This window comes from Plectrocnemia conspersa, unplaced genomic scaffold (assembly GCF_051122295.1).
Source record: "Plectrocnemia conspersa isolate PC_06_02 unplaced genomic scaffold, ASM5112229v1 ptg000001l, whole genome shotgun sequence".
Classification (NCBI taxonomy): Eukaryota; Metazoa; Arthropoda; class Insecta; order Trichoptera; family Polycentropodidae; genus Plectrocnemia; species Plectrocnemia conspersa.
In genome coordinates, this window is record NW_028277165.1 from 2,799,872 (window position 1) to 2,822,004 (window position 22,133).

General features: G+C 30.5%; 1 long non-coding RNA gene across 1 annotated transcript; it reads right to left on the bottom strand.

Moving 5' to 3' along the window:
* Positions 1–335: 335 nt before the first annotated feature.
* LOC148238454 (uncharacterized) lies at positions 336–20,008 on the bottom strand. The gene is made up of 2 exons (XR_015811623.1): positions 19,668–20,008; positions 336–621 (listed from the first exon to the last, which is right to left on the bottom strand). It is a non-coding gene; the product is annotated as an uncharacterized LOC148238454 (long non-coding RNA).
* Between the last annotated feature and the right edge of the window lie 2,125 nt (positions 20,009–22,133).

Below are 22,133 nucleotides of genomic sequence, written 5' to 3' on the forward strand. Positions count from 1 at the left end.
TTTTAGTTGGCCATTTTATATGATCGTAAGCAAAAGGGTAAAAAATTTTAAGAGTGGAATGCATTATGATTTGCGCATCATTTTCACAGCCATCGGGTAGTTTTCCAGGTACTTATGTGTGATCCGTGAAATAATAATAATTATTAATGCAATCGTCAAATTCAGATCTCTCTTCAATTGTTGGTATTTATTTTAATTTGTTTGAAATGGTTGTAACAAAGATCTCTAAATAAATTGTTTTATATGCGGCCTGATTAAAGCTTCTATATTTCATTAGATTGTTTTGTGTTTCTAACCTATGGGGGGTGACTTCGCAGTCAGTAAGACGTAGCTGGAAACTAGTACGAATTTTATTAGATTATATTACATATTGCGACAGATCGATCGTTTTCTCTGAGCGGTGGTAGAGAAGCTGGCGCAGGGATGATGTCCATGGAAGATCCTTAGAGTTCTTAGGCTAGTGCAGCAGTTGCAATATTTCGGAGGTTGATCGAATGTAAGCGTCCATGTCGGTATGTTGTCTGATGGTCCTCATTGAAGTTTAATTTATTTAGGGCTGCAAAACTTGCTGATCAATCACAATCATGCATCGGTCGTCCAGCCAATCGTTGCACTCGCTTCCTTGAACAACAAAAAAATGATTAATTAAAATACTGCTATTATTTCAAAGCATTAGTTCTTAAATATTCGTTATTTTCAATTATATGTTTATTTTATTATGTAAATTTAGAAAAAATCGATAAAAGTATAAAAAAAAAAACAATAAAAAATATCTAAACTATTTAATTTTATTTTAAATTAATGAAGCATTAAATGTTTCTAATTTAAAATTAATACAAAGTTTTATTTTAATTATTCATGTTGACAAAACAATTCAACTCAGTGTTCTAAAAAAAATTACTATAATAAATTATTTTAGGCAGACTTAAAATAAAATATAAGTTCACTGTAACTGGACACTACGCAAACACAAAAATGTTTTAAAAAATTAACGGCATATATTTTTAGTGGTAATTTTTTATGCCGAAAATCTGCCATAGGATGCCAATCATTAGGCAACGATTCATATTTTTGCAATACTTTAAACTAAAATAAGAACTTATTTGCTATTTAATTTTTTTTATATTCTCAATCAAAACAGTATTTTTTATTATTTTTTTAATAAAGCAGGAAAAATCGCATTGTACATCGCAAATAATTTACTGAACCCTATTTTCACACTGTAAGAGGCAACCCTTTTTTGTGTATCACTTATTCAGGTCTGAGCTTTTAAAGTGTGGGGTTCTTAGTGTTAATGTATTACACAATTTAATTTGGCAATTTTAGATTAATATTTTTTGTAGATTAGTTATTTATAATATATATTTTGTAATAAGATAAACGATCTTCAATCGAAAATCGAAATCTTTAAGACAATTTTCATATGATGTAGAATCTAATAACAATTGAGTCTTTAAGATCTGAATCTGTGAAACTTTGGTTGCATCTCCATTGTGTTCTTTAGTTGCTGCAATCGCGATATTATTACAAATATACTTGAAATTATTACATTGGAAAAATTAAGAGCTTTTTACTATGTACTGAATATTAATGAGCTTTAATTGACAGACAATAATGAGTATAATAGTTTACAAACAGGCTTAATTTTAAAGTAGCAACTTCTTGATGAACATAATAAATGTTAAACATACTATATATTTAGTTTAATTAGAATACAAGATTTGTTAGATTTTATTAATATATTTATTATTATTAAATTTTCGTTTATTAAAACCATTCCTGAAGTTTTTGAAAATTTGTGCAGGGTTTTTTGGTAGATTGATTGTTAAACTATCTTAGATCTTCTCCAGTGTTTTGTTAGTATTTATTATTAATAATTTACAGGTTAAATTCCATGTGATATAAGTATATCGTCTATCGATATTTAATTACACTATTTTTACAAAAAAATAAATTGTATTATAAATATAATATATAGTAATATTTATACGCATTAAAAAACTTATTTAATCTAGAATGGATCTGAGTTTGTTTTTAATCTTGCCTGAGATTTGATCAAGTTTAAAAAAAGGTAAGCTTTGAGCTTGAATAACTTGTTCAAATATAAGGCTCGGTTTATTTTTTAAATCAGATATACTTTCACAAGGAGAAAGTTTATTTATATTAGTATTGATAAATATTTTGGTTCAATATCGCAAAGCAAATACCTTTTATGGGTATACTATGAAACGAACAAAGGTTCAATTTGCCAATTGAGCTTCGTCGTTCGCTAAGATGCCAATTGGCAAGTCCAGTTAATAACGAACGTGCCATCCCGGTCCATGAATAATCATCATCGTCGGCACATTTGCAACGAGAGATAAAGAGGAGTAATCGGCTAAAGAGGACGAGGGTCTGCCCCGGCTATAGAGAGAGGGTGGCGGGTCAAAAAGTATAGGGCGGCCGTCCCTGAGGGGGTGTTCCCGAAACAACTACCCGGGAATACGTAATGGGAGACTAAACGGAGGTGCCAACTTTAAAATTCCACGACGCCACTTTAAATTATACGCTTACGGCCCTTTATCCGCATGAATAATATAAGCCGGCCGATGTGACTGGTTAAATTTGCTCAGGGGCCGTTTCGCCAAATTCAAAATCTGTTTGCTTAGGACAGTACAGAAAATGCGACAAATAAGAGTTTTGTGTGCTAGGACGATGGAGAAAACTTTCCAGTTTTGCACCTACAAGAATTAGAGAGCGAACATTTAGTTTTGGCTAATTATACAAATAAAACCGAGCATAAACCAAAATAACATTTTGCGATGGCAAAGTTTTATTTCTTATCTTGCATCAACATTAACTACCGCTCTTTAGAATTCAAGAAATGCTGATTAAGAATAATATAAAATTTACTAAAGCAAAATATATAAACACAAAGCACATCAAATATTGGCAGGACCACTGAGAGCGAACCCGGGCCTTGGAAAAGCCATGATTCCGGACCTCATTACAAAAATCGCACTTAATATTTTTTTTGATATCGTCATATTTTTCTCTAAATAAATAATAATAGCTACGGGTTAACCCTTTCTATGCTACAAATAAATAAAAAATTAGCCACCGTTGCGACATATTTTATGCTAAACATTTTAATTAGGCATAAAAAAATATTTAAAATGTACCCATAATATTTTATTGATAATAAGTCATGTTTTCTTTCTTGCCATATAGTGAATTTTCAGTCCAAGTCAAAAGTGTCATCGTGGTGAAAACGCTCGATTATGAAGTGTTTATATTAAGATTTTTATAACAATATTTCGAGTGAGAATCGAATAAAGCATATCTAAACCAAATTTTGCCCAATAAGAGAACGCAAAAAACAATTATCTCTTCTCAGAAGTCAAAAATTCACAACAAAAGCAATAAAATCGTGTCGTCGCCGTCGCTCGTTACCGAGCGTTCCCACTGCGACGGCGACGGCACGATTTTATTGCTTTTGACGTGGATTTTTGACTTCTGAGAAGGGATAATTGTTTTTTGTGCTCACATATTTGGCAAAATTTGGTTTAGATGTTCTTCATTTGGTTCTCATTTATTAAAAATCGTAGTATTATAAAAAAATCGTAATTAAAACTGTAGCTTTATAATTATAATTTATGCTAAACATTTTAATTAGGCATAAAAAAATATTAAAAATGTACCCATAATATTTTTAATTGATAATAAGTCATGTTTTCTTTGTTGCCATATAGTGAATTTTCAGTCCAAGTCAAAAGCGTCATCGTGGTGAAAACGCTCGATTATGAAGCGTTTATATTAAGACTTTTTATAACAATACTTCGAGTGAGAATATAATAAAGCACATCTAAACCAAATTTTGCCCAATAAGAGAGCGCAAAAAACAATTATCCCTTCTCAGAAGTCAAAAATTCACGCCAAAAGCAATAAAACCGACACGATTTTATTGCTTTTGACGTGAATTTTTGCCTTCTGAGAAGTGATAATTGTTTTTGCGCTCTCCTATTGACCAAAATTCGGTTTGAAAATACTTTGATCAGCACTCTTATATTAGAAGTCCATAGTAATATCAGTAAGGATAGCTATCATATATTTAAAACATAGTGTAATATCGAAATACAGACTATGGAGCAATATGTGAGATGCGATGTCTGTATGTACTTGTTCTTCTGCTTATTTTCCACAGAGAGATGAATTGGCTTAGTTTGTATTTTGTATTTTTTCTAATGAAAGTACTAAAAGTAGTAGTTTTAGAACTTTCATTAGGTTAGGTTTGGGTTTGAACAGCAAATGGACGTTTCGCAACTGTCAAATTTTAGAGCACCATATCAGTTAAATTATATTTTCGTTAGTAGGAATATATATTTACCGTTGAAAATATATTTTGACTTTACTTTTTTTACCATAAAAATACACATTAACTGTAACATTTATACATCGGATGTAAATAAATATGATAAGTATGTAAATATGTACTTTACTATATATAGAAAAGCTTAAATCATATAATTTTACTAGCACCTGTCAGATAATTTATATTTTCACTGCTAAAAATATATATCTACTGGTGAAAATGTATTCCAATATGATTACATGTTTTAAAAAATATTTTCAGGATAGATTCGAGACTGTTTTATCTAGATTTTCTTTTAAGAATAAAAACATGAAACTTAGTTTATTATTTATCTATTTTTCTGCCTCAAATACAGTAGTTAAATAATCGATAATACAATCTATAAAATATATATGTATATTTTAAATATTAATTCAGTTTGTGCTGTTCTTGATTTTTCGTTATTTCTTTGCTTCTTACTTAGATATGTGAATTTTCAGATCGAATTCCTAAATTTACTGCTATTAATTTACATTCGTTGAATATTTCGTCTCATATCAAATATTTTTTTAACGTTCAAAAAGCAATAAAATCAACAATAATTTGCAAACAAATTACCTAGAAAGTAGGTGCTTTGGAATCAGATCAAACATAAGTCTTACAAATGAAATTGAGAATATAAGTCTTACAAATAAAATTAAGCTTAATCAATAATATTTTCTATATATTAAAATAAACTTTCAATATCAGATTTAAACTATTCGACCAGAACCTCAGATCCAGATGTCCGATCTAGGGTCGAGTTTATAGGCAAAGTTTAAATACAGACTGACAGCTCTTATTGCTGCTTTAATCGCTGAAATTCGACAGACCGTAAAATCCCAAACCGGTTCGGTTCCGAAAGCTCCCCGATGGGCTTTTCTAATCAACGACATTTAATCTGTGCGTCATTTCAATCACGGTGTTTAATCTGCGTTGACTTAACTTTTAATTCCATGGCCAAAGAGGCGTATCGGAGCAAGTCAGCTAATTAGAGAGCTTACGTACGTCTGGAGCTTTCGCGTCAAAAGCTCACTGAAAGAAGTGTGAACACACAAAAGAAGGACAGGATTTAATCTTCATATGTTATAAAAAAAAAACAATTGAATAAAAAAATATATATATATTTATTATAAACTTTTTATCGCAATACTTCTTAACATTTATTATTCTTTATTAATATATTAAAGCAGGGGTCAATAAACTACGGCATGCTGCCAATTTTATTCTAGCTGCGAGCTTAGAATAAATTTTACATATTTAAACTACTGAAAGTTAAAAAATAAATAACTAAACGGCCAAGTTGAGGAGTTTCGAGATATGACCGTATTTGGTGCTCCTATTGCTTCGAATTTATATGTGAATTTACGAGTGCTTCTTGAGATATTTTATTTTAATTATATTAACCGTGTCTTGTCATTATCAAAGCCACAAAAAAAGAGATTAGTGGACTTTGAATTTCATCCTTTAAAACAAAGTGAAGTGTAAATTATTTTTTAGTTAACTTAATTTTGACAAAAACATTATGTATGTAATCAAATAATTCAATATACGATGTCGTTATCAGCTCTTCTCAAATTTTCATTATTATTTTATGAACATTTTTTCAGTGGTATTTCATGCAGTTATAAATTGTATATTAAACAAAATTAATGAAGTGACTTAAATACATATATTAGAATACTATATTTTAAACACAAATTTATGATCTGATATTTGGTGTCATTTACGCCAAATTTATCCGATTTAGCAAAACAAATGTCTCTTAGTCGGAAAAAGAGGAGAAGACAAACGACGTGCCATTAAATTAATATTCTGAGAGAGTCTACTACTGTGTAGCATTAAAGGAGACCCTCCACGTTGAGGAGAAAACGTAGAATAAAAAGAATATTAAATTTAGTAACCCTGCCACATTTTTATTTTTAATATGCGCTTTAGAACGTATATCAAAATTAATTTGCATACGTTTTATTCGGAGGCGAATGCTAATTCCCTGCCCCAATAAAATCTAATAAGTAGCCAGGTATGTAAATGTCGCGTTCAATATTGTAATGCGCCAGGTATTTATGCGTGTTTGCTCAGTCTTTTGATTCTAAACGAATGCAAATGAAATGCACCCTTTAATTGTCTCGACATGGGTAGTACCACAGTTGTTATCATAATAGCCATTTAAATATATAAAAAATAAAGCGGTTGTGAAAAAAATATTTGGAATAATTGTCTTAAAAATATTTATTTTATATACATATTTTGGTATGTATTTAAAATATTTATTTTTATTTTAAGCAAATACAGAGTTAACCGCGTGTCCCACCTGACACTTTATTTTTTCCGACAATTGCATACAACACATGTGGAAAGGATATTTGCGCAGCTGTTAGCCAAACTCTAGTGTGTAGTTTTAGTTTCGAAAGTGGCAAATGGAGTGAGAAAACTGTGATGTAACACGATGGGAAAGTAAATAAATAAAAATTTAATCAACTAACATATGTCGAGACAATTTAAGGGTGCATTGAATTAACATTAATTTATTAAAGGACCGACTTTAAAATAATAAATGTACAAATGACATTTTTTTATTTGGCAACATATACATAAATAGTACTAAATAAATAACACATACATAAAAACTAAAGGCCAAAATCTATTGTGTTAGGTTAGATTAAAGCAAGCTAAAAATAGTACCGTCTGCTTCATAATAATCGTTTCCTTGTTGTTGAAGATTGGGACCCACAATTATTATTCTAATAATGAAGGTATTTATATATTTTTATTTAGTCTACTCATCTTAAATAAAATCTTCTTTTTATTCTTATTTTTTTAACGTCCCATTAATTACAACCAGTTAAAGATTGTAGCTTTACTTATGTATATATATATATTTACAAGAAAATTTACAAGAAAATGCATTCGATTTCTGATTCCTTCGACCTACAGGAGGATCTCAACTCTATATGGAAATGGGCTTGCTATAACCAATTGCCTTTCAGTGTAAAGAAATGTCACACAATTTCATTTTCAAGGTCGTTAACGCCGGCAAAATATTCATACCATCTAGGCGGATATTTTCTGGAAAGGTTTTCTTCAACTAAGGATTTAGGAGTGACTTTCAAAGAACGTTGGAAATTTAGCCAGCACACTGCAGAGACTCATAGCAAATCCTTAAAAATGCTCGGTTTTATCTTGAGAATTGCGCGTTACTTCAGGAATACTTTAATATTGCGCACTCTTTATGATACTCTAGTCCGCAGCATACTAGAAACTAGCTCCATCATTTGGATCCCAGGCGTAATGAATCAATGTAATGAATTGAAGCTGGAAAAAGTACAACGTAAATTTCTTCGATATTTATACTTGAAGGAATACGGGTATTATCCGTTCTTGTTTTCCAGTGCTTTTATTTTGGGAGCCCTGGGATACGTTTCTTTGTCGACTCGCAGAAGTGTTTATGTAATTAAACACTTCTGGAAATTGCTCAAGGGCATCGTAGACAATCCTTCTGTGCTCGTGAAGCTTCAAATGTGGGCTCCTGAAGGTGGTTATAGTTCTCGGTCGCGTCCACTATTCTTGCCTGTAAAGTCTAGAGCTGGAGCACTTGCCAACTCTTCTCTGGCCAAGGCTATTCATCTGCTCAATTCTGTCCATAGAAATATTGACTTTTTCTCTTGCACATATGAAGTTTTGGTTCAGTTCGTATGGGACAATGCACACCTGTTGTTTTGTCTTGTTTATATTTGTATGTATTATGATGTATTTGTACTTTTGACTATCGTGACGCATTGGGTTTGCCTGTCAGGTCACGATGGTTATAATTTCAATAAATAAATAAAATAATAAAATATAAATTCTCTCCATGCATATTAAAGCTTCATAGCTATCAGTACTATTTCGTAATGTCCTAATTTTTATTAGCCACAAGTTTTCGTAACAGTCAATTCCTAGCACACTAGAAAAATATAAATCATATGCTTCAGTCAAGATCTTTGCTTCGACCATATGTGTTTTGGTGGATCCAAATATCTGTAATAATATACAGTGAAATTTCTTTGTAGCGAATACCATTTTATTTATTTAATTTGTCCCCGAAAATCTGCCATACCAAATATTTCCATTGTAACGAAGACTTATCTCAGTATAACGAAATATTTTAATCCGAATTTAAAAATTACGTTACAACACAATATTACTCCGAATTTAGTTAGTCTTTGACTTGGCGTGTGCCGGATTTGTTCACAAGCGTTATTCAAGGTGTTTCGCCGATCCTCAAACTTTTTTATTAAAAAAAAATTTTAACAAATTTTATTGTGTTCATTACAATATCCTTAAAAATGGACAAAAACCTATCTTTAAATCTTGTAAGAGGTTATTTTGATGCTGTAGTAATATGGTAATAAAAATAAAATAAAAATATAGCATTCTCCTTATATTCAATATGACGAATTTTTTTCTTTGCTATACTGAGATTTCACTGTAGTGTGCGCTGTAATTTTTTTTAATTCAAAGGTATATAGCGGTACTTCTTCGTCCATTGTGTTAACAATTGAGTAAAAATCACGAACCCGAGCCCTGTGAAAACGTTGATTCCGGGCCTCATGACAAAAATGGCATTTTATATATTTCTTGAATAAATAATAATAGGTACAAGTTAACCCTTTCTATGTTACAAATAAATATAAGACATATTTTCTGGAATTATATTTTATGCGAAATATTTCAATTAGGCATTAAAAATTATTAAAAATAGCTACTCATAATATTTACTTGATAGTCGTGTTTTATTTGATGCTCAGTGTTGCTATATAGTGAATTTTCAGATCAAATACCTAAATTTACTGCTACTAATTTACATTAATTGAATATTTTCTCTCATGTCAAATATTTTTTAAACGTTTAAAATGCAATAAAGTCAAGAATAATTTGCAAATAATTTTTAACACAATCAGAGCCGCGTCAAAAAAAATCAATCTGTCCCTTTGAATAAAAATGTTTATTGTGAAAGTACTATGAAGAAGGTGGGTGCTTTTGAAGGCAATGTTCCGTTCCTTTTATTTCTTGTATGTATAAAAAGGGCTTAAGGAATTTATACCTGAAATACATCAGTACATATATCTCAAACAGCTGTAGTTTAGATTAGATTCATTATTTGAATTCGATTTTTACTTTTTTTTTATAAATATATTCTTGCTATGATCCACCCCTCTCGGCAGGCTTGATAATATCTCTAATCGATAAATTTATTATTGCTTTATTATAATGCATAGCCAAAACTATTGTAGTTTAAACTACCTATAACATATTTTTTTAAGAGAATAATTCGCAACAGATGTCATGAAAAATGTTGTAAATCGTTAGTGTTTTATTTGCGAATTTTTCATGGGGTGAAAGAACAGTCTTATGAGAATTATAATACAAGAAGTATAACGTAACATTAAAATGATAGGGTAATTAGTATGCATTTATATTAAAACAAATTATATTAATATTTAAAGGTAATAATTAAATTTTAAACAACCGCTGAAGATAAATAAATTTTAAAGTACGGTAAATTCATAGCTGCATTTATATCACGTAGTAAAAAAAGAGACAGATTTTTCCGATTTAAATTCCGAATTTTTTATTTGACGATAGTTTTATGACCGACTCTAGGAATTGCGATTAAAATTTTTTTTCGACTTCATTGAACATTTGCTGATTAAAAAAATATTAAAAATGCAAGGATCAATGACTTACATATGATTTTATTATTTAGTCTTTTTCTATTTTCCAGACACTATAGATTCGTTGACAAATAATATAATATTAAAAATATGATTAATGCGAAAGATCCACATTCTCAATACAATAAAAATTGTCCCATATATCACGTATAAATTTACATAACAACACCGACTTGTTCCAGTTTTTAATCACCCCTATTAATAACGGAGTTATATTTCCAAAAAGGGGGTGTCGCGTTAATAACGGTTAAATTTTTTTCACAGACTGCAACGCCGATGGATGCATCCACCCTTATAGAAAAAAAGATAACATCCCGCACCCGCCGGTCATTGTAAATAAAGCACTTGTGCGCCCGGGGGCGGCACGCACAGGTGGGCGCTCTTTTGTCCAGCCGCCCCTGGATTCGCCTCTGAATGGGGTGCGCACGACCCCTCAACTATTAATGCAATTTTAGAACGCGGCGTGCACCGATGAACACGGCCCGACTATGACATGGCTGCGAATTAACCATCCGAACCGTCTATGCTCTGTGGATATCATAACTGGGATGGTTGCAGTTTACTGTTATGGTTGAAATTCTAGATTGTTTGGTATATATTAAAAGCTAATTTAATATTATTGTTTTATTATGATTATAACTAACTCTATTATAACCGGGATTTAATTTCCTAGTTACGAAATTTGAACTGATGTTCATGTTAGAAAGTAAATAAAAAAAATAAGCAATTGTGTTGATTAGTAGCCAAGTATTAAAAAATAGCAATCTACAATAAATTGACAAGAAGAAAGCTTTCGTGGGATGTAAAGAGTGTTTTAGATACGGTTTTGGAATAAAACAAGTTTTACCTAAAAATAAATATTATAAATCTAAAATGACCCAGCTCGATTTAAATTGTATTATTCATCCGTAAGATTAGAAAAATCTAGGAAAACCTTTTCTGAGATGATCGATCCAAATTATAATTATATAATAATCAGTTTTCAACCTACCCATCATGATAAAAATATTATTCAAATCCAGAGATTTCAGTTTTATTAAATTAGTCACCATCATAGTGATATTTTGTGCTTATACATAATTTACTAAATATGCATGTGTGATATTATACTTTATACTATTCACATATATATTATTGTAGAACACAATGGGTTTCCTTGCACAATGAACGATCTTTGGCTAGATCGCCTAGACGTGATACGTTAGGGTGTTTGCTTTTGTTTCCGTTTGTAGTAACAGATGGCGCCGACTTCTCTCTCTGTACAAAAGCTCTGTCGTCTGTATCCACATGCAAGCTTGCGTCTTCTTCCTCTTCCGATCCAATCTAATTGATGCGATTATAACGCCTGGATGCGGAAAGGTGACTCATAAAGGTGAGGGATCTTGCCGAATACTTTAAGCCCTACTATATACCCTACCACACGCATTGAAACAGCCTGGAAGAGAAGGAACTTTGCCAGGAATTTTGCCAGGAGACGGCGGTGGAATGCTAATGGCCGCTGGCGCATTGTGCATAGAAAATATGCAAATTTTACTGTGAATTAAACGCGTCCGTGGAATTTTCTCTCCTCCGTGCAAAACTTGGACGAAAAGCTTAGGCAAACAAGAGCAGATAAAAACTTAATTGGGGATTTGCACTGAGGGTCCCTATTTGACAATGTTAGATTAGTTAGTAGCTTTCGTTGTACTGATCTGAATTTTTAATAATAATTTATTGCTGGATGCCAAACGGAATTAATTAAATGCTGAAACTTTGGTTTACATAGCTTTATTACCTTAAAAATATTAAAGCGATTTAGCACATAACTTGCATTATATGGTAACTTTATCCAATTAAAATGCTGTGGTTTAAATATCACAAGCGATCCGAATTCTTAAGATTATATTGTATTTTATCTCGAAAAAAAAATTACACAATTTTTTTTCATTTAGATAATCTTACATATACATGTATATAATTGTCTTTGTTTTATATGTATAAGTACACGATAATTTAATGTAAATTACCACAGTATTTAAAAAAATGTAGTTTTGCAGTTTTTTTTAAATTAAACATACATTTAAAAACTAAATGTAGTTTTGCAGTTAATTAAAAATTATTATTTTCAAAAATTTAGGTCTTCTAAAAAATATTAAACTTGCGGTACGAAATTTTTAGTAAAATAACGGATTATATTTTGTAAAGTATTAGAAATTACATATTTGACATATATTTTCTAAAAATATGATTTCTCAAAAATAAACGTTATTTTGTCAAAAATCAAATTTATAAAAATAGTTTACAAGCGCTAAAATTTTAGTGACAAATAGTGCTATTAATCTACTAAATTCACAGGTAGATAAAAAAGGGACATGGGACATTTGCAATTAACACGTCGAAAACATTGTTTGACAATATAAGTTTTATGACCGACTCTAGGAATTGCGATTAACAAACAATTAAATTCACCTTCTTAAGCATTTTCAAATCGAGTAATTTAATAATAATTACGTTATTATGTTTTTGGAAAAAATTCGTTTACCAAATAAATTAATCAAGTGTCAATGTTTTTATATAAATACTTAAAATCAAATGATGTTGTATTTTTTTTTGCAAAATACGAGGAAAAATACAACGTAAAAAAATAGTCAATAATTAAACATGCTTTATTTTGGTCACAATTATAATAAAATCTCATATGAAAATTTGAAATAAATCAATATTGTAATAATTATGAACTAGTATGTCTCAATAAATAAACAATTTCTTGTTGTAGTATAAAAAAATTACAAAGTCCAATTTATACCTAATTTTTAGATGATTTTTAAGCGGTGCAATTTAAGTGACAAATCCTGCTATTAATCTGCTAAATTCACAGTTGCATCAAGAGCAGGTAGTTCAAAAAGGGACAAGGATTTTTGCTTAACATTTTGAAAACACTGTTTTATGACAAACGTTAGGAATTGCGATTCAAAAACATTCAAATTTCACTCGTTAAGCATTCGCCAATGAATAAAAATTAAGTACGCAACTTATGAATAAGAATGTTGTTAATTTTTGTAAAATAAAAAAGAATATAATAAGGTAATAAACCATGGCCAATAATTGAACTTACACTAAATGTTTTCGTTACAATTATAATACTATTTCATATGAAAATTTCAATTAAAATAATAATATGAGTTATGTATAGGTATGATATAATAAATGTGCGATTTTTTGTTATAGTCGAATTTATATGTGTTTTTTTATAATGATGTGTAGTAGTGTTACATTAAGTGTTTTTTTTTTTAAATTCTCGAGAAAAATTATAATTTTAAATTTATTGAGACATTGAAAAATTTCTCAAAAATTCTCATAAAGCGTAATTTCTATTGTTAAAAATCCAATTTTTACACATATTTTTAATTAATTAGCAGCGCTTGTAAACTATTTAAAAATATTCGTATAAATTTTATTTTTACCAAAATAGCGTTTATAAAAATTCAACAAAAAAGTGCTAGTAATCCGCTATATTCACAGCTTCATTAAAAGCAGGTAGTTCAAAAAGTGACAGGGATTTCTAATTAATACTTCGAAAACATCGTTGGCAAAATAAGTTTCATGACTGACACAATTTTGACTGACACAAATTTGACAGTCAATAAAAAGTTCAAATGACTTAAGAATATGTATTTTATTAAATTTTATGCAAGGATTCATTAGTTATATAAATAATTAGGAACCAATGTTTTTATGTAAATGCTATATGTTGTTATTTTTTCAAATTACATTTGAAAATATTTTGGGTTAAAATTAGGCAATAATTAAATATTTTATTCAGAATTATAATATATCATATAACTAAATTATAATGTAGTAATTATGTGGTCGCTTAAATTTTAGTTATAAATTAAATTAATAACTATATTTTAATTTACTTCCTTAAATACTGACCCAAATTGTGTTTCAATCAAATCAGTAATAAGATTTTTCATATAGATATATATTTTCTATATTTCATGATAAAATTACTCATTCTTTGAATAAAAAGAAACACTAATTATTATTTTATTAGAACTATATTTTACTTTTAAGCCTAAAATTATACTGTATTTATTGACTGAAAAAATAATATACATAATATAATATATTTTTTATATGACAGATTTTTTAATTTATTGAGTAATGAAAATATAAGTGGAATATATATATATATAGCTTTATTTAGATTATACATGATATAAGTTTTTCGCCTCTAAGCTATAATTATATTAATTTATGTATATAAAATTATACACTATTTGTAGACAGAATAATATAATATATTTAATAAAAAAATGTTTGTATAATGAAACACCTGTTATTAGTTGCGATTCGTCAAACTTTTTTGAATAAAAAATATGTTTAAAAGATGCGACACAACATATGATAGACGGGCAGGTAGAAAAAGAGAGGAAGAAGGATGAAGATACTACCGGGACAGAAAATAGTTTAGCATTTTCACAACATCGCACCACAATAAATTAAAGCCGACAATATTTCACTGACACTCCAGCAAAGACTTTCAAGACCAGATATTTTTGACTCCACTGTAAATAATATATTATTTATGTGGTATTTTATTATCAACTTTTCCAACGTATATTTTTGTTGCAGTCTCTAAGCCCGAAATAATTTTCTTTAAAATAAAATAGGTAAAGCTAGCAATACAAATTTTAAAATTCTTAAAATAATTGTATAGTAGCTAGAAATATAAATATAAAGTAAGCAAAAATAATTAATTTCATGGTACAATTGTGTTAGCATTGCTATATTATTATTTGTTATGAAAACTGATTGCACGTTGTTCAAGCATAAAAAATCTATACGTTTAAATTACTTTCCAATTTGCCGTCTAACTATAGTATAATTGCAACTGAAACGATTTCCCGAAAGAATTAATTTTTATATTTCAATTGCAAACATGAATTACATACTTTATGTATGACCTTATAAGAAACGTGACTTTGTGAAAGTTGACGCTGATCTAATACACCTTTAAAACTTTTTATTTATATTTTAAATCAACTAGTTTCCTGTATTAAACCGGTAGATTAGAACCGTCTGCAGCATTGACAGACTTTTCCGGTATAGATCAACATAATTCTATTAGTTAAGTGAGATTCTTAATTTTTTTTAAAATTTTTTTGAAACATGTTTGGTTTACTGCAAAAGCAATACAATGTATACTAAGCTAATGAATATATCAATAAATTGTATAAAACATTTATGAATATCTAAAGGGTTATAATGGCAGTTTTTATGACTCAGTCTAATTACACTGTATACTGCAGTTAATTAGCATAAATCCGTCTCTTCTTCGCGTGCTCGCAACTGATAATAATAACCGACTGTCCCCGAAATATCCGATAGTTAAAATGGTCACGTTTCGATAACCATCTGCACTTTTATGTACTTTAATTACGCCCCTGCTTGTGCAATAAAAGCATTAAATTTGTCAGTTGCATTCAGTTGAGGGTTGAGCGCGCATAACCGAAATTCGATTTCGCTTATGCGATTAGGCATTAGCGTTCGTTATGGGTCTCAGAATTTTTTTATTTTATTTTTATTGTCGCCCCCTATTCAACGTCGACTTTCAACCCCTACGAGTAAAGCGTAAATGTTGTGTGTCAAGTGTTTTTCTTGAATTTAAATTTAATGAAAGGCAGACAGGCGCGCTTCGAACGCAGATTATGAAGCTGGTTCATAAATTATGGATTGTTTGCTTAGATTATGCGCTCGGTGAGATTGTATTGATCTGAAGATTGATTTTAATTTATGTGTGAGTTAATTGTATCGCTTATATGATTTGTGTTTATTTGAATAATTGATTTTTTATAAACATATATAAAAAATATTATTCACAATGACTTAAAATTTTACAGTCAATAAAACAGATCTTTAACGCATTGTGTTTTTAAGTATTACTACTAGATGTTAATTCAAAAAAATACAACAAGCTTTCCAAGGCTCTTTTAAAACAAAATAAGTTACTAGAAATGAGTATTAAGACGGTCCAGTAAATATTTTAGTAGGTTTATTGAGTGGATGTAATTTTGTGTCAGCGTATAAGACGTTAGAAAAACGTAGACTAGCATCGTCTTTTTCTGGTTTGTATTATATTAACTATATTTTTTTCCATTTTTTAGGAGTGGTATAGATTATTTACTTTTATTTTTATAATACTCTAAAATGTCTATAAAACTCAATTTGACAGTTGCGAAACTTCCATTTGCTGTTCAAACCCAAACCTAACCTAATTATAGATTTATAACTTTTATTATGTGCAAAATACAAACTAAAGCAACTCATCTCTCAGAGAAAATAAGCGAAAGATTAAGTACTGACAGACATCGCATCTCACATATTGCTCTACAGTTTGTCTACATTTTGATATTACACTATGTTTTAAAAATATGATAGCTATCCTTACCGATATTACTATGGACTTGCTGATCAAAGCATTTTCAAACCGAATTTTGTCAATAGGAGAGCGCAAAAACAATTATCACTTCTCAGAAGGCAAAAATTCACGTCAAAAGCAATAAAATCGTGTAGGCGCCGACACGTTTTTATTGCTTTTGGCGTGAATTTTTGACTTCTGAGAAGGGATAATTGTTTTTGCGCTCTCCTATTGGTCAAAATTTGCTTTAGATGTGCTTAATCGATTCTCACTATTAATATTGTTACAAAAAGTTTTTATATAAACGTTTAATAATCGAGCGTTTTCACCGCAATGGTACAATTTTATTGATTTTGACCTAGACTGGAAATTCACTATATGGCAACACTGAGCAGCAAAAGAACACGACTAATATCAGAGTATATTTTTAATAATTTTTAATGCCTAATTAAATTTTATAAAATTATTTTTATATTTATTTGTAGCATAAAAAGGGCTAACTCGTACCTATTATTTTTTATCAAAAAAAATATATTGTGATGCTAAAAAAATATATAAAATGCTATTTTTGTCATGAGGCATGCATAGATTGGGTCGCTGCAGTAGTGCATTATTAAAGTTATTAAAATAGTTACATGATTAATATGATATGATACGAAAGATCGGCGGACGAGGCCCTGCCGGCCGATGCTGAAGTGCCGCCGAGTTTTGTGGAAAAATAAATCTGGCTTCCACATTTAATTATAAATTTGACAGGCGTTATGATGGCGTAGACATAATCAGTATGTAAGTTAAGCAAAGGCTCACAACTAAAATATGTCGCTAATTATGATAATTATTTACCGGATTTATAATCGGGGAAAACTTTGTCTTTGGTGATATATTGAAATTATGATTATGTAATAATCACAAATTCTGATCTTTCAGACACGATATGATTTAAAAAACATATGAGATATGGTCCAGGTCTTTTTTGCTTTAAACTATATTTATTTTGATTAAATCTTCTGTTGTAACCTGACAAGCGGAAGCCCAATGGGTAACAACGGACAAATCTGTATGTTTATTAGACATAATGATTACCTACAAGTAAGTATTAACCACCAAACTGAAAGTCTGGGAGAATCAGTGACACCTATATTATTAATTATAAATTATTATGTGATATGCAATTTATAATCAAAAGATGTCACTGCAGTTGGGGTCGATTTATTTTTAATAAATAAAAATTCAGGGGCCACTGCCGGGGCTCGAACCCGCAACCTCAGAGTTACAGACTACGCTATTCCGTCCTATATATTTGTATATATATATATCGCTATAAATACATATTTATAACAGAAAAATTATTATGCTATTTAAATATTGTGTTATATAATGCAATTATTAAACGAATCATTTAATCATATTTTTATTTATCCATATAAGGCAAAGCTTTCCATTTAAACTCCAGCACGTCTTAATAAATTCCGAACCTTAATTCGAGAGCATTAAGCTTTAATTTATCACAAATAATATCAATTAAACAATTAAAACTGGTAACGCAAAATATTTTATTCGACGTTTTTGGTACGTCATTGGCATATTTGATGCTAGGGAATTTCCCATTGGGATACCGCTCTGGATCATCACTCTCCTTTGTCCGAAAAAATATTTATACACATGCGTTTCATGCATGCCTTTTCATCAGCGGCTATTGTGCCGGCAACAACCGCCACATTGTTGACAATCCCTGCACGTGTCGTTGCTTCTTTCGCCTCTTTTATGAGCGCGCCCCGTTTACAAGCGAGCCTTCCTTTGCCTTCACGTTTTCCGGACAGTGTGTATAAAAAACGTGAAACTTTTGTCGGAGACGACGACGACTACTACCCTGTTCCAACTAATTTCAACTTCAAAGTGAAAAAAAAAGTAATGGAAGCAAGCCTAGCGAGGAGTTTCTTCTGAGAGGCAGATAAGTGCTGTTGCACCATTCAGCAAAGTGTGAATGTGGGTTGGTTCTTTTAGATATAGGAAATAATAGTAAAAGGGTTATAGTATATATAAACATAATGAAGCCATTTCTACTATTATAAAATTGTAAATTGATCGATTGACATTTGTATTATGTATGTAAATTCACAACTTAAATATGAAATTATAATTTATTTTAAAGGCTTAACTAATTAAACCAACACAACACACAAAAGCCGATTCTTCAATCCTTTACGTTCAGCGGATGCGAACAAAGCACAATGAATTGCATGTTGCAGAGCCGAGAGCAGAGAGCGCCTGAAATTAGCAGAGCAACACCAGTAATAAATAACTGTAATTCATTACGGCCGTGTATAAATAATACATTTCGTTTGTTGCCGAGAGGATAGTATAGGGGGTCGTGGGGAAGCAGTGGCTGTAGCAGCTCCAGAGCAGCTCTGGTCCATATCTATAAAGCCCCTCGGCAGCTGAGCGCCGTCTGTAATTGCTACAAAGGCTTCATTATAGCCCGACGCCATATGCCCATGGAGCACTAAAAACTTCCATAATCTCCCAGCCGACCCACACAGCCACCCGGTTAACTCCTTCGCTACGCTTATCACCATTTATTAAACGATACAGTGTTGTTTGCCGAAGTGTGTTATAGTTTCGTGCGGTTACTGGACCGATTAACGTGAGGAAATAATAATTGAATATGATGAAGTGAATTAATATGTAAGTAAGTGATGTCTAGACTTATTTAATATCTTTGAAAACAACAGAGCATGTTTGGTATAATCTCCTATTTTTTTTATAAAAAGTTGTCTGGATTCTAGGAAAAATCACCGATTCTGCGATTAATCGCCGATGATTAATTTATTATATATCATTAAATGTCAGTTAACGTATTTGATTTCTTAGTTTGTGATTTTATCTGGCAAATACATATGAAATTTAACTTTTTAATATATCTGTAACATTTCAGTGGCACGTGCAACAATTTAACTGGCACGTGAATAATTTAGAGTTTCAATTTTTTTTCTAGTATACAAATCATGGATCCAGACTCATTATTTTGTATTTATTTTTTTGTACACACATATATTAATTTGCTGCAAAGACATTTGTTATCATTGGAGGTTTAGAGGTTATAGCCCTAGAAGTGATTGACCTCGTGGCCAATGAGACTCAATGTGAATCTAGTAAGACTTTTTATTGCAATATTTACCTGAATGCGACGGACGATTATCGGCGAAATATTTCCTCCAAGCGGTGTCTTGTGGCTGCCTACAGCGAGTTTCAGGAGGTAGTTCTTCTTGCAGCAATGGTCACTTGGGATTTCCAGGTCGTTGGTGGGGGCGCGTCTGCTGGTCCTTTCGGGTGGCTGCTAGTGTCTTCCTCTCCGCATCGGAGTCCGAGCATATATACTTTAAGGCTATAAGGCTTGCTGGCCAATTGCATATGTGCAGCGATCTTCCAGCCACTCGCTGCAGTCGCATCATAGAACGACGAAATAAGTCTACGCCTTTAGAAAGCGACGTTTGCTCGTCCAAAGTCGTATTGCATTTTCTGAAATGTCATATAATTAATTTATTTCACATTTCGGAATTAATTTATTTTTGCCTCGATGCTTAGAAATTTTGGCTCATTACTGTATTGGGAAAGATATCAAAAAATCAATTTAATATAATTAGCAATAACAACAAAAGGAATAGCAATGCAGTTGTAAATGCACCCAATTAAAGAGAAAAAAATATTTATAAAAAACGTATCTATAGACATTCAATATAAATTGCTTATTTTATTTTAATTTTTTTAGATTAAATTAAGACCATCGTGGCCTAACAGGTTACCCCAATGCGCCACGATGGTCGAAAGCAAATTATAAATTTATAAAACATAAAAAAACGTATATATATAAATAAATATAAAATATTAAAATTAAATGATATAAACTGGATCAGATCCTCGTAGCTAACATTAAATTAAACAAATTTGCAATGCCAGCGTATTAAGGAGCCGTATGGTCACAGCTATAGGCGAATCAGCAAGTGCGGATGTCCTAGCACTAACTGTCATCAAAAGAGGTCTCGATCGTGATTCTCGAAAATGTTCCGGAACCCAAAACTGGAATTCCTCGAGAATAGCTGGATTGTCGACAGCACCTTTTAGTAGTTTGAAAAAATTCTTAGCGACACACAGCTTTCTGCGAGAACTCAGCGAATCATATCCCAACGCTCCTAAAAGAAAGGCGCTGGGATATAAGTACGGATAATAACCAAATGTTCTTTTGTAAAGGTATCTTAAATACCTTTTTTGAATTTTTTCTACTAAAATAGAATATTTAGCTATTCGGGGATTCCAAATTATAGATCCCGATTCAAGAATGCTACGAACTAAGGTGTCATGGAGGATGCGAATAACTGACGGATCGTCAAAGTGAAAGGCATTCCTCATAACAAAGCCGAGCATCTTGGAAGATTTGTCACAGACGTCGTGTATGTGTAGAGAGAACCTCCATTTGCTCTCGAAAGTGATTCCGAGATCTTTAATGGAAGTTTCTCTAGTCAAAATGTTACCACCGAGATGGTAGAAATAAGCTGATGGCGAACGGGATCGAGAAAATGACACAGTATGGCACTTTCCGACACTAAAGGGCAGACGGTTAACGGAAGCCCATCTCCACAGAGTCTAAATCACTTTGTAGAGAGAAGGAGTCCGCAACATATCGAATGCATTTATATAATTTTAAATCATCTGCGTACAGAAGAAAACTTGAATTTTTAATTGCTGTATTTATGTCATTAATAAATAACACAAAAAGCAGAGGTCCCAGATTGGATCCTTGAGGAACCCCCGAAAGGGTAAAATATTCTTTTGACAATCGGCCACCATAGGTTACAAACTGTCTACGATTGCTTAACCCTTTGGATGCCGGGCATTTTTGGAAAAATGTTCCAGAACTGCCGGGACTTTTTATTAAATAATTAAAAAGTCAAAATGTGTATTTTAGTTTGTAAACATACGGTCGCACGTGCGACGCTGTCTGCAGCGAACTTGACCTAATTAATGATGAATATGCGATTGTGTGTTATTTTAGTTCGTATTTACGCTGTAATAAGAGTCATTATCGCATGACGTATTAAAAATTACGAGATGTGAGCGGCGGCGCTCCGACAGGAATCGATAACAATGGTATATAATATGTTATTTATTTTTAAAATGTAAATAAAACTTTTCGTAAATTAATAAAATATGATATTTTTAAATAATGGTTCAAGTAAAAATACCCTACAGACGGTTAAATTTATATATATATATATACATAAATATATATATATATATATATATATATATATATATATATATATATATATATATATATATATATATATATATAAATATATATTTATATATAAATATAAATATATATATATATATACATATACATCTATCTATATATATATATATATATATATATATATATATATATTTATATATAAATATATATTTCTTTATAAATATAAATATATATATATACATATACATATACATCTATATATATATATATATATATATATATATATATATATATATATATATATATATATATATATATATATATATATATATATATATATATATATATATATATATATATATATATATACATAAATATATATATATATATATA